Here is a 19,572-nt window from a genome sequence, read left to right on the forward strand (position 1 = left end):
AGCATTCCCCAACTTGTCATTCAAGGAAAGATAAATGGGAAGCGTTGCAGAGGACGGCGCTGCATTTCGTGGCTTATGAACCTCCGTGATTGGTACGAGTGCAGCTCCACCGAACTGTTCCGGGTAGCAGACGACAAAGATAAGATTGCCTTGATGGTGGCCGACCTCCGTTAGGGGATGGCACAATAAGAAGAAGACTGATATTATTAAACATACATAAATTATTGAAACAACCTCACAATTTATTATTCCTAGAACATCCACAGTAATCAATCAAGACTAATTTCGTCTACTTAGAACAAATATCGGGAAAAGAGAAAAAAATTCGTCCTAAATGTGGGAAGCATGAAACTTGGGGAGGGGGGGGGGGTAAGTATCAATAATATAATAATAATATAATATAGCAGCGTTAGCAATATTACAGCGTCAAAGTTGTTTTCTAACAAAATTTATGATACACAAAAAGATCACAATTATTTACATACAAAGAACTTTTTATACTGCAACCACAGAATTCTTAACATGTGAAGTGATTTGTTAGTTTTGGTTAAGTTAAGTTATCCTAACAAATAATCCAGTATATCGGCAATTTTCAAAATGTGTTTGCCGCTGTATCCAGGATAACCGACTTGTACCGTTTTATTTTAAATTGTTTTTGAAGACTTTTTTAAATGGTAAATTTTTAAGTTAATGGACATTTACGTTTTATTTCTGATACGCGCGGAGATCACGCACATTTATATTTAAAGAAACATATTGATATCAAAACTATTGGCCGCCGACGAGTTGTCCGCGGAGATTAAATAATGTCTCTTGTGTGTAATATTATGGTGTCGAAAAGGGGTGGGGGCGCGGCACTTTGGCATCGCGTTGCCACGGCAACCCACTGCAAACAATCGCCCTCGTGGTCATTTTTGTATAACGAACTTTTAATTATTTCGGACATTGATAAATGCACGCATTTCGTTTCTGTTTGCCTCTGCGTTGGACGCCATACCATTAACTGGCCATCTCCATCAACCGACAAACTAATCAATATACTACGCCTAATGAACTACATTCGATTGTGACACGCTGAACCGGAGACTTTCAAACTGTAGGATGCGAGATCCCACCTCCGCATCCCTTCTATATCCGCCAACCGCCATCGAAACTCGGATGAAGCGAAACGAATATCCGAAATTAAGAAATTTCAATTGAATTCATACATTATGCATAAATCATGAAGGTGCCGAAAGGCTAAGCGTGAGTCGATAAAAACGAACCAATTTTAAAAGTACATACATATATTTTATTAATATATTATATTCACTAAATGGAACGAAACGCAGCTCCGGTTCGTGAAATCCCGAAGATTATCGCTCTCTCTCATGGAAAAATTAAATATGCATAGCGTCTCGGTTCATGATTTATTAAAAAGCAACTAATTCAGGTAGGTACGTGTCGTAAACCTTGTTTTTCGCCTGCGGCGCTGACGACATTCACATACAATACAGCTTTAAAAACTAATTCTATTTAGCCATCTGAGCTCAGTATGTATATAGAAAAATCTTGGTTACCCACTTATTTGTATATAAAATTATATAAATATGTTTATATTTGGAAAATTAACGAGTGCTCCGGTTCCTAACAATGTTAATTTCGAGCGCTGATTCACGCTCTAGCCTCGAAAATTATTACATGCACGTTATATTCACATGACTCTTACCAATTTTCTTTCCGGCATCGGGTATATCGGTCTTGTAACATCGCTGCATAGTAAAATTCAACGTCGATCAGAGTTAGCATTCTTAAATAGGCATCAGCTGTCATTGTCTATCAGCATGGCGCCCCACATCCTGAAGCGGGCCCTCAGGCCAGGATCTTTGGCGGGTCCCCCTAACTATTGCTAGGATTAAAACAAAGTGTTTTTAAATGTTAAAACCTCCCAAATGAACTAGCTCCGTAGGTGATTTTTTTAGTATTAGAGCAGTGAAGTGTTTATCTCACCTATCTGGTCGATCCGCCCCCATGCTTGAGCCCCGTCACCCCCCTCCCCATGTGCGGCCATGTCTATAAGTCTTCAATACCATAAATATCTCAAAACTTAAAATAAAGCTTGCATATTGCACCAAATTTTCTTAAAAACCAACATACCGCCTCACCGCCATACTCAGATCAATAATTACCAATAAAATAAATGAAACATAGGTATATTATGACAACAATTCGTATCTCCATTAATTTTTAGTTCTACATTTGTGAAGGTGAAGGGTGTAATGTTTGTACATTATTATCATTTATTCCAGTGGACTATATTTTGTATATTATCTATGGTCGCTATCAATGTCACTGTCCACATCACCCATGTTGTATCGGCTTGTCTTCGTTGAAGGCCCACCTCTTTACTTTAACCCACCTAAACTACCGAATCTGTTTTACAATGTGGTATAGAAAAGTTATAATAAATATACTTGCAATATTATTTTATAAACTAATTATCAATTGCGGACAACCTCGTTTGCGTGAAATATGGAAAGAAAAAGTCGCAGTTATAGACAATTTAGAAATACTCTACTTGTACATCATGTTATTGCAAATTATCGACACAGAACTTCTTCAATTACTAGATGCTATCATTCTGCGGATTATCTTATATTATTAAACCTTCGTTATTTTAAGATATCATATATTTAAGTTATACAACTTTAAGTTATATAACTTATATTATATTTTCTTTTGGGATATCCATAATTGAGATGAAATTCTTGTAAAAATCGGTACCGACAATAATAAGGGCTTAATGTACCATACGTCTAAAGCGGCCCAATTCAATAGTGGTACTGGTGTCTGAAAAATCATATTAAAAAATATTTATGAAAAAAATCTTGAAGCATGTGAATGGGTTTGCAGTGTCCGAATTGAGGTACAGCTATCAATAAAATTACAATCCTGATATTTTAGGTGAAAGCTGTTTCGTCACGTCAGGATCACCAGACACCAAATAATGAGGGCTGTGCGCCTACTCAATGCACCCCCTAGAGATGTAGACATTTTTAGCGATTCAATAATTATGTATTTTGTTTTTAAAATTCTATTTTCCCACGTTTTTCTTAGCTCGTATTCTTGTTTGTCCGGTGGTTGTTTATCCAGTACAAATCTTGCAATCGATTTTTAACTAACTTCTCGACTAGCTAGACATTTGAAACAATGACGACATTTGAAAAAAAAGACATTTGAAAAAAAGCTAGATACGATGCCAATGCATTCTTTTAATAGTTTTAGCCATCTTTAAGTAGAATTGAATTCATTTTCAGTTAATTCTGTTTTGTATGAAAAGTTATTTCGGAAGAAATCCGTAATCAAATACACTATTATTGGTTGCTAAGGGGGTGGTCCTAGCAACTAAATTATTAATATATACGTGCGTTACTATGGAAATCAAAATGACATTTCAGTATTCTATATTTATTTGTTGCAAAATAGCAAAAAAATGATTTGTTGACAATTACCTTATTTGTCCTAAAATATTAATACATAAAATTGTCAAGTTTATAATATGATTCAACAGAAAATTTAAAAACATGGTAAGTATATAAAAAGTTCTTTTTAACTTGTAATTTTTATTGTTTGATTTGTAATTTTCTTTAATTATTTTTTTTTTTTTTTTTTTTAATTTTATGTCTTTTGCTATAAAATTATTTTTGGTTTGTATTTTTCTTCATTAATTTGATTTACCTGTAGTTGCTTTTTATTCTTAATGTCATGTGAACGTCTTGAATAATTAATTTATTGTGTGCTCAATGTGTCTTTTAAATAAATAAATAAAATTCAATTCAATTATTACAAAAAAAAAAACTTAGAGACCGGAAGAAATGTTTTCTATACACAGATTTGTACATTAAGAAGCTCATAGCGTTCAAATATTATGACACGCAAAACATATCAAATTGCACGCATCTGCCAAAATATTCGTTGATGAAAGACGCGCAATATAATACAGTTAAAATGTACGAAAAATAATAAACATAATTATTTAACATTTTTTTAAATACTGTTTTACTAAGTTACTCTAAAATGCACCGTCAACAGCGTAAACCCAGCCTCGTCAACAATGTACCTACCTACTTTATAAGCTGTTTATTACTGTGTTCTAAGTTGGTCCGGTATTTTTATAGAGTAATCAAATAATCGGACGGACATGCAAATACTCAATTTTTTTTCTTCTATATCATCATCAGCCGGGGTCAATCCGCTGCCGGATGAAGGCCTCCCCATGCTTCTTACAAATCTCTCGATCCTGTGTCGTTCGCTGCCACGTATTTCTGCCGAACTTTATCAGTTAGTCAATCCAGCGGCTTTTAGGGCGACCCTGTAGCTGGTTCGTGCCCTTTGGGTACCATTGGATGACGGCATTTATCCAGCGGCTGTCCTTCTGCGAGCAACGTGCCCCGCCCATCTCCATTTCAACTGTTTGGCAACGTCTATTACATCGCGTACTCCTGTATGCTTCCTAACCCATTCGTTTCTCTTACGGTCCTTTCGCGTGATGCCCAACATACACCTCTTCATGCCTCGCTGTGTGACTCTTAGCCTTTGGACATCTCTCGTGTTGAGGGTCCACGTCTCGCAGCCATACGTGAGCACGGGCAGCACACATTGGTTGAACACCCTACGCTTAAGACATAATGGTAGGTCATTTTTGAAGATACTATTTAGACGTCCGAAAGTACTCCATCCCAGCTTTGTTCTGCGAGCAATTTCTTCGTGCATGCTTCTGTCTATGGGCACCTGCTGTCCAAGATAGACGTAGCTGCTGACTTGCTCGAGTTGGGTTCCATTAATACAGATAATCGCAGGGTCCGAAAAGCAGTTTCTCATCACTTTTGTCTTTGAGACATTTATCTTTAGGTCGACCGTTTGACTGACATCTGCGAGTTCTTGCATTCTACCTTGGAGGTCCTTTGGGTCTTGTGAGTGATTTTTTTTATATAGTTTGTAATTCCGATATAAAGTAGGTTACAGAACTATTTTTATTTGAAAAAAAAAGCAGAAAAGCCTGGTATTTTCCCCCAAAGGGTTGAGGGAAGAAATGCCTAATAGCCTCAATATGTTTGGATAACACTGCCTTAATGCATAGTGAAAAATGACAACCCCACATTAATTCATTTTCCGGCTAGCCATTAGGTATATACCATTCAATACCATTAGCGTTTCACATACACATATAAAGTCATTAAATTTATGATTGATTGACTATTTCGTTGAATGCATTATTAACTTGAAACATTGTAAACATTTTTTACTTAGATTGAATGACATGTTAATAAAAAAACAAAGTAATTTGTTTGCTTCTCAATCTCAGTTTATGATTACATTTTCTTTTCACTATTAACACAATGCTTACGGGCCTGCATTACGGGAATTTGCATTTGAAAAGTAATTAGCAAAAACACAATTTTGTGCGGCCCGTAAACATTGGGTTAATACTTGATTAAGACATTGTATTAAAAAAAGCAAACACTTTACCATCTTCGATATATTTATTTTTTTGTACTTTCTCGACAACTTTTATTTAATAGATCAATTTCATCGTAATAAACGTTTTCTATAAGTACCTAAACAACATTTTCACAAAGACAATATAATTGAGGTTGTCTGGAGTGTACAGAAATATGCTAAATTATGTTTACCTACCAATAACCAATAATACAAATAATTGAAAATATCAATCAATTTGTGTTGATTGTAGAAAAGGTACAAAGAATCAAATATAACTTAAGTACATAATATTATTCAAGTCTCTTTTTCTTAATTATTACAATACTACTGTCACTTATTAGTCTTATAACTGTTATAACGGCATATTACACAGACGAGCAAACTCTTTTAGAGCTAATTTTACAGTATAAACTTTAGTTAATAATTTAATTAACAGTGTTAATACTTTTATCGGAATGATTCACATTCTTATTATGTACTTATGTATTTTCATAAAATATATCTTAATATTTGAATTAGTTCATTTTATGTAAATAATTAAAGATGCTCTTTTGGACATCACATTTTTCAAATGTCTTCCAAGGAGTGGCCCTATTTAATAAAAGTATTTAATGAATTAGCTATGAGAGATACAATTATAATTAATAGAACAACTTTCATTTAATGATGTTGCTAAGTTGCATTCTCCAAACAATGCCCTTTTCTTAAGTTGTGTACAGTTTATGGAGCTGCTACCAAAAATCACACCTCACACTACAGTTATTAGTACCAAATGGCGGAGTTGGCTCTTTTTACATATAACGCAATACACAGATGGAGTTAGCTCTTTTTTCGTGTAGCCTATTTCATGGATTTTTGTTGATAAGCGTAGTAGAAAATCTGTTGGAATGAAAAAGTAATTTTTACCCAAAAGTGGAGTTGGTCCCGCTGTGTATTTAAGACATCGTGTTGTAATTTATATTACTAACACACTGCAATAATAATGCAGCTGTGGAGTAAATTAGTAAAGCATTCGACCCAGGTGAGCTGGATTGCATCTACCAAATTCATATAAGGGCGATCTACATGATATAGGTCACGGGAAGTGGTGCTTTCCTTATGCGAACGGTGATTTTTTTCCTGCACCTCAATAATTAATAGGTTGTTTTTCATGTAATTTTCCGTCTGCATTTACAATAATTCGTCTCTGTTCTGGCAGAACACACTAACTGGAGAACACTAGTTTTGAGTAAATTGACTTTGAAGTTGTTAAAATCTTTGAAATAATGGTCTATCATGTGAGTTTATTAAGTAATCGTAAAAATGATGACTTTAAAATAAAGACTGTTTATTTATTAAGAAGGTTTACCAGACGGTAAAGTTTGAAATAAGGTAAGAATTTTGGTACTAACTCAATATGTCATTTTTTCGAATTAGTGTCTTCTGCCAGAACAGTGACGAATTATAGGTAAGTATTCTCAGTAATGTAGCGTCAAGGCAGGTAGGTCATGTATTGCTTAGAGGCGGCAAATTTTAAAGAACGGAAAATTAAGAAAGGCATGTGAATAATACAAATTTTCATGGTAAATTCCTCAATGATGAGAATTTTCTACCTACGATGCTAGCAACTGCTACTCACTCACATCGTTAGTTAAATATATAAAGATAACTACGAATAAATAATAAAATGTAGTTGAGATTTTTTTTTAATATTTTACATAAATATTAAGACATTAAAAAGCTTGGGGGCGACTATATTTTGAGACTGCATAAAAGCAGCACTCTGCCTAGGAACGACACTGAGCCTGCTAAATATTTCTGTAACTAGTGTTAAAATGAATTTGCTTTAAAAATCAGAATAATACTTGTAACTTCGAGACTTTTTTAGCATTTCTTTTCAAAAACTTTTTGTTGGTTTATATTGCTAATTGACAGGTAATTAATTCTTTTGGATGTTATGCACAACTCGCTCAAATAAAGCCTTGACCTCTAAAATAAAGGACGAATGGTTACCGTAATATGCTCACATCGAGAAGCGTAACATCAGTAAGTATTAAATAATTTAATTCAGAGATACCTAATTCGTAAATAACTTCAGCAACTGACTAATAAATTATTTTTCGTAACACAGCGAATATTTTCATGTCCGGAAATTTGTACGTATGCAGTTCGCCGTATCACACTTCACCGTGAAATATTGTATCGTAAATATATATATATTAATGACCGTCCAAGATAAAATTCATGTCTAAATAAAATTCGGTTTTTCTCGATTTACAGGAAGCCAATAGCAAATAAATTTTGAATATCGGATTATTTGTTAGGTTAGGTTAGGTAATATTAGTTTAGGTTAGGTTTTCATTCTTGAATTCATGAATTTTGCCTAAATCGGTTTGATTAAAAATTGAGTTAATGTTCATATGGAATCTGATAAAATAGGAGACCGTATAGTATACGGTCATTTCTTTCCGATAAGAAAGCTCACGGCGAACTGTGCTACGGTGAAATGTAATACGTAAAATAAAATGTAAAATGTAACCGAATATTTTGGTTCACTTAGTAGTGAAAACATTGAATTGATTTATTTATATTTTATTCATGTAGGTACCTATGTATATTTTACATTTTTTATAAGTTATATAATTATACTTAATTAAAAACGAATCTTCCTTTAGAATTAATTATTTACTATTTATTTACCACTACTAACCATTACACAATTAATAAATATTTCCAATGTATCATAATATATATTAATATCTATTTACAAAATAGACGTCAATTTATATAAAAGTATAAGCTTTAATTTAAGAGGACTTAATTAAGCACTCCGAACTAAAATTTACATATGTAAATAGATTTTAAAATCAATCATTTAAATATGAATCTATTAAAATGAGAACTGTATAAGTTATATTTTAGTGTAATAAACTAATAAAATCATCCTTTTAACTGAGTAGGTACAACAATTTATTCATTTGACACTAACCTCTTATTATGACTAAGCCATTATAAATCATTATTTAAGACGTCATAATTTATTTCTTGGATGTCATCCACGTGTAGGTATCACATACTAAGTTATGCATAACTCGACATAACGTGCCTCAGTTAAGGATGTTGCCACAGAATATATTTATTAATTTAGGACCTCTCTAGTGTGTGGTTTATCAAGCTGCATAATGCGAAATGCACCGGGACTCTACGTTACATAAATAATTATTATTATGGGATGTCATATGGGAATTCCCGAAGGAATATCATATTCTACTGGGAAATAAAAAGGGAAACGACTTTTTGCAAACACAGATTTAGCCTTTAAGTGCTATGTCATTATAATATAAACCTATGCTAATTGTGTCGCTACATTTCAAAATCAGCCAAGTCCATCTTAAGGTATTTTTGACTTTTTTGTGAATTGCTGAAGAACTACTGCTTACTAACATTTCTGCATTATCAAAATGTGGAATTTATTAAATTTAAACATTCTATACTCGAAATAATATAAACTTTCACCCTTGTGACTGTGTATTTAAGAAAACAAAAAGCTGTTTTTCTCATATTCATATATTATGGACTTGGCTGATTTTGAAATCATACGACACAATTATACTTTTTTATTCTTGTCTAATTTTTGTGTGTATTTTTTTCAGATTTTCCCGAAAATCTTGACTCAAAGCTGTTGATAGAACTGCACATCTTAAACGTAAGTAATGTGAATAATAATTGGATTACTTTTGTAAAAAGATGATACTCTATCTGTATATCGTCTCTGTTCTGGCAGAACCAATGACAATGGCAGAACACACTAACTGGAGAATACTAGTTTTGAGTAATTTGACTTTGAAGTTGTTAAAATGTTTGAAATGGTCTATCATGTGAGTTTATTAAGTAATCATAAAAAGGATGACATTAAAATAAAGACCATTTATTTATTAAGAAAGTTTCCAGACGGTAAAGATTGAAATAAGGAACATTTTGGTATAACTAACTCAATATGTCATTTTTTCGAATTAGTGTCTTCTGCCAGAAGTGACGATATAGAAAAAATGTGTCTTGTATGTAAAAACAAACATTTTAAGGAAACCGCAATTTTTTTATGATACAATGAAAACCCACTTACTACCTACCAGTGGCAAAGGGTGGAGGTAGGCTGTTAAGATTTGACATAAATAGTGCACGCTTAACTTTGTCAGTCATACTTATTTGATTTCATTGAACTAATAATACAATTTACTCATGATGCTGGTTAGTTTTTAAAATTCAATTAAACCCTGCCTAAACAAAACCATAATAGTTTAGGTAGGTATGCTACGGGCGATTCGACAAAAATAGTGCATACTTTTTCAGTCATATTTATTTGTTTTTGTCGAATTAAGGATAATTACTGATGATGTTGGTTGGTTTTTTAAAATTCATTAAGCCCTGCCTAACCAAGTCGTAATTTATAAAAACAATATCCATGGTTTATTGACATAATTTTAGATATTTTATAGATAAATGAATATTTTTTGACCATTGTCTACTATGGCTTGGATTAGGCAGGGTTTAATTGAAATTTAAAAACTAACAAACTTTATCTACACATAGTAGTATTATTTCGATGAGAACAATAATATGTTTGACTGGCAAAGTTTAGTGTGCAATATTTATGTTGGATCTTAACAGTCTACCTCCACCCTTCGCCACTGCTACCTAATAACTAAATTCTAATAATAAAATGTGATACCTATAGCATTTTCTCAGATGCTTTATTTAATGAATTAGTAGTTATATGATTGTAGAAGTAGCAGGTTAATTATTATTATGAATTAATAAATTTACAAAATCAGACTTTTATACCAATATTAATTATCTAAGAGGTAATCTTAAGTATTTGAATATCACATAAATGTGTATTTGAGTGGTTTGAATTTGCAATGGATAAAAAGAGTTTTATTTACAAAAATTTACGTATTATCCAATATTGTGAGACAGGTGAGAAAGTTAATTTTACCAACTATATTTACCATTGAAGAGTTTAGAATTATTTAATGGAAAATGGTAAAACTACATTTAAAAAGTATTTATATTATAGTACAATAAACGTATACCTACTATTAGAAAATATAGTATCGAATTTCAGGTAGTGGTATTTTTATAAATAATTAATAATAATTTATTATGTTACTATAGTAATTATTGATATTTTTTGAAGTATGGATATAAATAATCCAATATTTTTTTTGGTTTTATGGCCTATAAAAATACTTCCATATTATACAGTTATTATTTACTGCATTAGTAAGGTTTCATGCAGAAAAACATTTCTATTAGGGCGAAAAAAATGAAAGACACAAAAAATAATAGAAAGGGGGGAAAATAATAATTTGAATTTAAAAAGTTTGTCGAGGGAATGTACGGAGAAATCTGTTTTGTTTTTTATTATGCTGTCCTGAAAATAAGACGCCCCTGTGCAGTGATGACCCGTTTGGGCTGAGGTTATGAACAGGATCGTTCGAACCAGAAGATACAATCTCTTCATCGAACTGCTGGTTGTCGTCTACATATAATAAATATTACATGTTGCATATTGTGCCGCTACTAGTTACTTCCGTCATTAATTTGGTAAATATATAGAAAGAAGCGACTGCCAGCATTACATTTAGGTGATCAAAATAGTTGGTGTAATTACCTATGACTTCACAATCATTGCCAGAAGCTCTACAACCCAGAGTGGGCCTGGTTTGCACAAAAAACTCCTTCAATGTCATTTCCTTAATAATGTTATCATATCTTTATTATTTTAAAAGTATATGGCGGATGTTGTGAATATAGTCAAAATGTAAATTAGGCCTGACAGCTATGCTAATTTTCAGCAATGTTGGACTTAATATACTCTAGTTCTCAGCTATAGATATTACACACATGCAGAGATCTAAATTCATATCGTTCAATACAATCTGATCAGTGATCAGTTATCACTTATCTGAATTAATTTAAATATTATTTTATTTCTTGTCTCTAGTCACTATAATCTTTAATAATTGGGTATTAAGAACACAGAGACCTATCTACAAAATAAAGCACATTTTAGTCAAGTTTCTTTTTATTAAAAGTTCAATTTTTGTGAAAATACTTAATACTTACACATTTTTTATCATAAAGCTCCTTCAAAAAAGGTCTAAAGCCCTAAAGGTCAGTGTTGCCTTAATAATATTGCTTTTTTTACTACCACTAAGGAATAACAGGTACCTAATATTATGGCATTGAGTTTTTAATTTTAGATTTTTATTATGTCCAACCGTAATATCGTATAAACGGATATAATATGAACGAGATAGAGCTTTGTGTCACTAATAAATAAATACGGAAAAAAACACGACTCTTTATAGTTATATCCCTTAATATGCCTTGGAAACAGCGAGCCGGTTGATAAGAAGAAGGTTTCATAGACAACACTGCTACTGTGTTTGTGTTAGTAGGTGTCTTCAAGCTGGAGTAAATGCTCATAAAACTTGTTGCATAAACAACACTGTAATGTACATTTTTCAGCATAAATGATTGCTCCCAATGGCTTCATTTTCGCATCACGTTAAATGGGTACAGCGTGTGGTCGCTTCGTGTATATACATGCATGTACACAAGCAAGTACCTACATACATACATACGGTGACTGTTTTTTATACACACATGCATGCATTCAAAGAAGTTCGTACTTTATGTATATTTACTTGTACGTTAATATATTATTATTTTGATTTAGAATACAATCTCTTATAGACAGGGTTGTGTACCTACCAATCATTATACAAATTACATGAATAATAAATATATTCAAAGCGATTCACTTTTTATAATAGGTTAAAATATTAAGAATGATATTTTTTCGAACCAATGATACCCATGGCGAAGGGTGCCTGGTGAAGGAAGGTAGGTTGTGGTAGGTATTTGAAAAAAAAGTCTTAGAATATCTATATTTACGGGACATAAAATACGATTTTTCAGTAATTTACTGATATTATATTTAACTTTTTTATATAATAATTATATAAGATAGTTGGGTTTCTTTTCCGGTAGGCCTACCGGAGTTTGCGTACTGTACGCAAAGTAACATCGTCATTGTTACATAGAGGATTATTCTAATAGGTGCTTTTGTTTTTGAGGCTTTGTCAAATACGTGTTTTCAATAAAAAAAAGTTAAATTCTTAAATCCTGTGCATTTTCAGTTATATAAATAAAAAATATTTTTCATGTAAACAACTTTATTTATTATTAAATGTACCTACTCATAACATCATGATAAAAACTAACCTAGCCCTCAATTTTACATTTGAAACGATGATATTATTTGCTCAGGATATAAAAATGTTTCTAAAAAAATATCTTAGTTACGTAATGTAATGTTTCCCAGCAAGCTACTTCAACATGAAATTCGAATTCAGTGACAATGTGCCCACTATAAAAAAAATTCTTTGCGAATATCGACCGAAATACCACATTGCAACGTAAAAGTCCGTATCCACAATTTCAAAACATTTAGTTAAATACTAAAAATAGCCTCCCATTTCCATTCAAGTAATGGGTCATATAATAAGCCTTCCAAAAGGAAAACTACCCCCCAGAAAGGGCGAAAACTCGTTGCGGCGCAGAGGTTAATAAGAATTTGTGGTCCCGCGGGGTACGGCAGGGGTACCTAGTCGCGACAGGGGTAGCAAAGCGGCACAGGTGTCCCTGTTTCCCAAGCTTCTTTTATTTACAGTAAAAGCTTGCCCCTCCCTACACCCTCCGCCAATGTGCTAGGCCCCAATGCTATTATTGTCTCTGTATCAGATGGTCCAAAAAATAATGTACAAAAGGGAGTGATGAATTGTTTTTGTTTGGAAATAAAAGGAGGAGAGGAATATTTTTTTACGCAGGCCTTAAGGTGTTTAAGTCTAAAATTATGTTGTTTGCATGAAAACCTCTAATTTATTTTAATCATGTTGCTATTATGAAATATGTTTACACGACTATTTTTCAAAATTAGAAATAGTTTTAGAAAATTTAATATTTACTTATTAAACAGTATTATAGCATTACATTTATTAGAATTAGACACTACAATCCTTATTGGGTCTTGGCCTCCTTCAAAAATCTCCTCCACCTTGGACGATCCAGTTGCTTTAGACAAGAATTCTTAAATCTCATATGGCGCAGTCCAACCATCTCAGTTTCAGCTGTCTTCTTGCCCTTGGGGTTTCCATACATAGCCTGCCTTGCTGGTATCTCCTCCGGCATTCTATGCACGAGGCCAATCCAGCGCAATCTCTAATGCCACATGATCTTTTCAGGAAATTAAAATAATAAAATTACTAGAAATAATTATAAATTAATTTATCCTATTTAACACATCCAAAAAAATTAAATATTTCAAGAAATAGTTCATACCTAATGTAGTCAATAAAGATTTAAGACCTTATAAGAATGTAGCATTCTTTATTAAACCGGGGAAAATCATACAGAGAATGGGTTATATTTGTTGGGTTTGGGGAAATACAGGGAACTCAGAAATAATGGGAATTGAAATACCCAACGGGTAAGGCGATAGCAGGTTACCGTCTCGAGTAAGGAAGAGTCCGGGTTAAACTTACACACGTGTCAAGAATACGTTGTGCGTCGAATACTGAAAACTGCTCTCGGTTTATGCATTTACGCTCATTTAATGTTGGTGTATTACACACACTATTGCACGTGCATAATGCGTGCTTCATTTTCGTAGGACACTCACACATTCAAAAACTCTGCATCAACGTGCGGCGTATTGAATATAGCATATCGGTATTATATCTATTATCTGTTCTGTGGGGAAATTTTTATATTTATTCTGTTAACAGACTCGGAGAGACTCAGTTCGTATGGTCACGGTCGTTTATTATGGTATTTTTTTTCAAACACGACGTCAATACGTTGGTGCTTCTTTGGGACACATTGTACGATGCACCGAAAAAATAGTCACCGCCTCTTCATATAGTAGCAGGATTATTTTTTTAATAAACCCATGGGCGGCTCGTGGCGAGGGGGTCGTGCGCAGGGTCGACGCGAGCTGTAGAGGGGGGGGGGGGTACTCGAGTAGCACCGCGGCCGACGGATGCAAATTGAAAGAAACGCAACTTTGCCAGTGCGGTAGGTACTCGTATTATAATATGTGAGCAAAGTAAGCAATTTAGTGGCCTTTTTATTTTGTTAAATAAATAACCTCCCCACGGCTTTGAGTGGAACTCGAAGCCGCTGTTGCTTCGTCTCTTTGAGAACCACCTTCATAACGCCAGCTACGAATACATCGATATTTATTTACATGTTAACGCCAAATCTGTGATATTCCCGAATCTATCAAATATAAAATATCCAATTACCTAATAAAAAAATATTTATCGGAAATTGCACCTGCATAATACATACATACTCTTATTTGTGATTGCTAATCAAAATATTTTACCTACATAATAATAAAAAAAAAAATTATTTAATAATTGATGGTTTCTATAATTTTTGGGCTTTTTTGGACAGGAGTTTTATTATTATTAAAAGGTTTTATTTTGAGATACTCAATCGATTGTTACGGAAGGCGTCCCGTCGGGAATTTCAGATACTATTCAGGTATAATGAGTTTTCGTGACGGTTTTTACCAGGGAACTCAGAAATAATGGGAACTGAAATACATAACGGGTAAGGCGATAGCAGGCAACCGATTCGAGTAAGGAAGAATCCGTGTTAAACTTACACTCGTGTCAATAATACGTTTTACGTCGAATACTGAAAACTGCTCTCGGTTTATGCATTTACGCTCATTTAATGTTGGTGCATTACACACACTATTGCACGTGCATAATGCGTGCTTCATTTTCGTAGGACACTCACACATTTAATATGTTTATGTCATTTATGTCAATTTATGATGTTTATGTCAAGAATATCCAAATAAGTATCCACTTATCCTATTAATATTATCCACGAAAGGTTTTCCGGTAGGTAATTAAAAATAATCACTATTAAAGATACCAGTGATGATGACAGATGAGTCATAATAATATTAGTGTTATATTTTTTGTGCATAAGTACGTATGTCTAGTTGAATGCCCTCTTATTAGATGTCAGTTGCAAGTATTTTGTTATGCTTTGGGAAATATTTTACACTCAAAATAAGAATAATTTTAAGATCTAGGTATTGTTTATTTTTTATAACTGGTTGGAACCGTTTCGAGGCCCCCTTTTAAAACATATCGACCGTGTTTAGGAAAAAGGGCGTAACCCTCACAGAACAAATTTTACAGGAGGGACATAAAACGTTTTTTGAATGATTTTGGTTTGATATTTTTTAAAAAATAGGCACAGACATTGGGTGCATTATAATTGATGATTTGGTGTAATATATTTTCGATCTAATATTAATTAAAGAAGTTATTTCAGAAAAATCATTAAAATTGAGGGTAAATGCTTTTTTCCTAAAATTAAAACTTAATTAAAGCTCAATTAAGACCTGAATTTAGATAATAATTCGGCATTTGCGGCTTACTATCTTTTTATAGAATGTGTATTTAGTTGTAGGTATACATTGTTAATATCTAATAAAAGCACTTTTCGAAAAATCTATGACGAATCGGTTGCATCCTCTGCGTAATAAGTTATTAGGTACCTAAGCGAGTCCCTGACAGAAACATCTAGTTTGTACAGAGCAGCGATAGACTGGTTATCGGTTATCAAAATCATCGCTCAGTCGAGAAACAGAATTATATGTGTTTTTTGCTAAATTATGTAAGAGAAGTAATTTTAACGTATTAATTAGAATATTTATATTTTTTAACAATTCCAGAATAATATGCATGTTTCAATCTTATCCTTATATGGATTACTACATCGTCAAAGTTACCTTTTATATTGGAAAATTTTAACTTTCTGATAATAAATGAGTTCCAATTTTATTGTTGGTACTAGTCAGTTATCCTGGATACAGCGGCAAACACATTTTGAAAATAGCCGATATACTGGATTATTTGTTAGGATAACCTAGCCTAACCTAACCTAACCTAAAGTAACCCAAACTAACAAATAATCCAGTATATCGCCTATTTTCAAAATGTGTTTGCCGCTGTATCCAGGATAAACGTATCGAACCTTATTTTTTAAATCTTAATATTATGTTTTGAATGTCTTGAATTAATTAAATATCAATTTATAATAGCCATGATATTTAAAAATAATTGAATCAAATTTACCCGCATCTCTAGAGTATACTTAGAGAGGTATACTTATGTGTGGGACATTTCCTTAGCGACGTAGTACAGCTTCCTGTTTCCCTGTGTCTGAAAAACTGCCAGAGATGCAGGTGCACGTCACTTATTATGGTATTTTTATGACGTAATTGCATTTTAAATTGGAAACGTAAAACTTAATTAATAAGCACACCTGTATTTAGACATTAATGCGTTTAGGCTTTGCGGAATTTATACATTTCAATTTCCAATAATATTGTAATTAATTTCTTATATTTTATTTACAATCCTGATATTATACAAGATATCGTGCGTCACACAGAAAAATGGTTTTTGGAGAGGTTTATTTCGAAAAATCTTTATAAGAATTGATTTTTAAGGCGGGGAGTGTTAAAAAAATTAGCAATTATTGCTACTGATTTACATATTTAGCCCGTCTACTACATTTATATCTTTCCGTCGCTTCAACCACAGACTTTTCCGGAGTACATTCCAGCGTTCGAATGGACTGGAACGCTGTTCCGGTTCGTAAAATCGGTAAAATTATCGCTCCGTCTCGTGGAAAAAATAATTTGACCATCTAAGCTAGATGGGCAATTGAACAAAAAAAAATCTAACACAATTATTTTTATGAAATACAATTTGATGACTACGTTAATATCTTCTCTATTCAATAATTGTCGAGCTCTCCGGTTCGTAAACCTTTCCATTTCGAGCGCTGGTACATTCACACTATCCAGATCTAGTGATAAACACAATGTTTGCAGGTATATCTACGTGTGATTGCGAGTTATCACAATATACACAAGTTGTAATATTCACCAGGATCGTAAGTGTCCATTATTGTCATCCGCGCCGTCTTGTCTTTTAGACATACCGCGTCCGAATATTAAAGAAAACTTTCGATGCCATTAATAGTTTCATCAATTTATGAGTGCAACTAGTCTTCGAGTGGCCACTTGCGTATTGTAGATTGCCAATAGGAGTGGGGCCAACCCGAGTTGAGAAAGCGAAGAAGAAGAACAACAGCTGATATGCCATTTACCTAAATAATTTATATTTTTTCTCGAAAAGTCCCCATCTCCCCTCCTTGTATACGCGCTTGGTGATGTCAGTTTATCATGGCAACCTTTTTATTTGAAAGCTGTTAATTTATTAGCATATAAACATTGTTGTTTTGTGTTTAATATTCAGTGCAAACAGCGAGTAATTTTAAAAAGAGTGCGGTGTTTAAATTTCGCGTAAATGATGGAAATGTATTTTTTCCGACCGACCTATCAAGTGATAAATGTCATTTTCATGGCATGAAAAATGTTTCATTTATGTGCGGCACGGCGAGCATTTTCACGCGATAACATACTCGCACATATTGGACTGAACTGAATGGTACTGCGAGGTACCATCGGTTATTTTACGAGCCGGCTTTTAGGTTTATTATTTTATTAATCGGACATATTATTCAATGGTTCGCGACAGCTGAGCAATAAAAAAATAATCTAACCAAATCCGACCGCCACAAAATTTAAAATTACCCGAAAAAATAGAGAACAGGACACGCACGGTAGAAGTGAAACTTCTACTCTATCTTTAGTGATGAAATTAACTTTGATAACAAAAAAATATTTTAATAGATTAATTCCGCGTATGGCGTGAATATATTGAATTAAATAATATGTGTAACCTTCAGGTATTTTTGACTTGTTTGTGAATTGCTGAAGAACTACTGATTTCTAACATTTCTGCATTATCAAAATGTGGAATTTATTAATTTTAAATATTCTATACTCGAAATAATATAAACTTTCACCCTTGTGACTGTGTATTTGAGAAAACAAAAAGCTCTTTTTCTCCTATTCATCTATTATGGGCTTGGCTGATGTTTAAATCTAGCGACACATATGTCGTTGCACAACATCAATGCTTAGGGCAGCTATTTGTAAGGTTGGTTTTCTGTGGTTAATCAGGAATGTTTTTAAATTTTAGTTTGTTGAGAATTTACAAACATTATACTAAAATTTAAAAACATCCAAAAACCTATATTTGATTTACCACACAAACCCAAATGTACAAAGACCTGCCGTGAGAATTATTGATGTTTTTCAACTCGTCAATAATATTATATTCACGCCATACAAAGAATTGATACGCTGAGAATTGAACAAATACAAGTCCACTGGTGACCAAGTTTAAAATTAAATATGCCAATGTAAATTCTACAAATTCTGTAAATGAAGCTTCGCTGCCGAATAATCCTTTATTTTATTACCTACAAAAAATGTAAATATAATATATATCTTATATCTTTATTATAAACTTACATCACCATTCAATTTATACAATTATTGCTATTAAAATAATAACGACACACAGTCGATTCTTATCAATTAAAATGCTTATAGGCTTTCATTCAAATTATATGAATTCTGTTTGGTAATGCAAAAATTACAGTTCATTTTCATACTATCATTTACATATTATTTACATTAATATTTAAATATCATTATCACTTTCATATCTATCACTTAATCGTCAAAACCTCTTTTGATAATCAGACTATTATATTTTATTTTTATTTTGACCATGTGCATTCCTTATAGGATCATATGGGCCTCCACAGTGAAATTTTGTATTAACAGAGTTTTGTTTTTACGAGAAATGGATGTTAGCCAATTGCTCAACCAATTAGCTCTATACCCTAGATCCAAACACAAGTTTCACAAATTGAAAAACAATATGTTTATTTGCAAAACCCCGGATTTGTACATGGGACCCACGATATTATAAGCCGACGCGTCTAAATTAACAACTTTGCATTAGAGACAAAATTGTGATTTTTCATGCTTTTAGATTGAATACTCCACTTATAATAGGCACATAGTGG

General features: G+C 32.8%; 1 protein-coding gene across 1 annotated transcript in view; it reads left to right on the forward strand.

Moving 5' to 3' along the window:
• The window catches only part of LOC147079484 (discoidin domain-containing receptor 2-like), a 782,269-nt gene that overhangs the window by 314,363 nt on the left and 448,334 nt on the right, over positions 1–19,572 (forward strand). The window contains exon 4 of the mRNA XM_085941474.1: positions 9,114–9,166. The gene's annotated coding sequence lies outside the window, so the exon portion shown is untranslated. The remainder of the gene's footprint in view (positions 1–9,113; positions 9,167–19,572) is intronic.

This window comes from Rhyacophila brunnea, unplaced genomic scaffold (genome assembly GCF_057557595.1).
Source record: "Rhyacophila brunnea isolate RB1 unplaced genomic scaffold, BYU_Rbru_1.0 scaffold_1, whole genome shotgun sequence".
NCBI lineage: Eukaryota > Metazoa > Arthropoda > Insecta > Trichoptera > Rhyacophilidae > Rhyacophila > Rhyacophila brunnea.